This window comes from Vulpes lagopus, chromosome 10, assembly GCF_018345385.1.
Source record: "Vulpes lagopus strain Blue_001 chromosome 10, ASM1834538v1, whole genome shotgun sequence".
Taxonomy (NCBI): Eukaryota; Metazoa; Chordata; class Mammalia; order Carnivora; family Canidae; genus Vulpes; species Vulpes lagopus.
Genome location: NC_054833.1, coordinates 30,152,476 through 30,153,731, shown reverse-complemented (window position 1 = coordinate 30,153,731; position 1,256 = coordinate 30,152,476). Strand labels below are relative to the sequence as shown.

The 1,256-nt window shown below is 33.4% G+C and overlaps 1 non-coding gene across 1 annotated transcript; it reads left to right on the top strand.

Moving 5' to 3' along the window:
- Positions 1–248: 248 nt before the first annotated feature.
- LOC121501124 lies at positions 249–355 on the top strand. Its single transcript, XR_005990546.1, has one exon. It is a non-coding gene; the product is annotated as a U6 spliceosomal RNA (small nuclear RNA).
- Positions 356–1,256: the final 901 nt, after the last annotated feature.

Genomic DNA, 1,256 nt, shown 5'->3' with positions numbered 1-1,256 from the left:
ACTTTCCTGTTAAATTATCTTCTCAAAATGACTTTGGATGGCACACATCATGTGGGTGTGCGTGAGTTATTTGACTATTTCCTTTTAGACTTTATTTGAGCTATTTTCCCATTCCTATAATGAACCTTATTATTTTCTATTTCTTTTTTTTGACATTATAAATTCTACATCATTAACATTCATGTACTAAATCTGTAACTGATAAATTTTCCAGAATTAGAATTACTGATCGGAAGTAATGAACACTTGTGCTTGCTTTGGCAGCACATATACTAAGATTGGAATGATACAGAGAAGATCAGCATGGCCCCTGCGCAAGGACGACACACAAATTTATGAAGCATTCCATCCAGTCTCACACCTGAAACTAGTATGATGTTGTATGTCAGTTATACCTCAATTAAAAAAAAATCATGATGGAAATTTTTAGAACTCTTGGTAGACAATGACAAATGGCCTTTCAGGTTTGAACCCCTTTGTATGCCTGGCAATAAATGACTGAATTTCCAATTTCACTGCTTTCTCCCCACTATGGGGAATTAGCTTTTAAAACATGAAAAATAATACCTCATAATTTTAGTTTGCATGAGTTGGTTGTTAGTGAGTTTCAGCATTTTTCATGTGTTTATTAGCTATTTTTCTCTTAAAAATTGAATTCATGTGTTTAGCTTATCTTTCTGTTCTGTCTTCATCATTTATGACAGCTTGGACCCAAAACAGAGGGATAACTAAATAAATATTTTTACAATTAACTGAAAATCCATATGGACTTTCACCCAGGAACCAATAATGCATATAGTTTGCTGCTCTTCTTCTATTAATTTCCTTAAATTTAACGATTTCTCTTATCACATGTATTATGCAGGGAAAATGTGACTTTTCCCCACTGCTTGCTATAGTCCTAAGAGACATTCTCAGTTGAAAGCTCTCTCTTCATTTTCACTCTACTTCATACATCAGCAGCAGGGACTCTTAGGTTATGGAAGGGCAATGTATGGACTGCATATTTATTGAACTCTAATTGTATGACTAAATGAATGCACCAGCCATGCAAATACAAATGTAAGTCTTAAAAATAATAATTTACATAATTAGCTGACAAGAAGGCCTGAGCTATTATTTAAGTTCATATATAACATTACATCGTCAAGTGTTAATTTATGCTCTGTTCTTTCCCGAGTGATTGAGCTGTTTGGTAGTTTTATTTATGACTCATGCTTAGATTCATTTTGCAGTGCTGATAATGTTGAGATAAT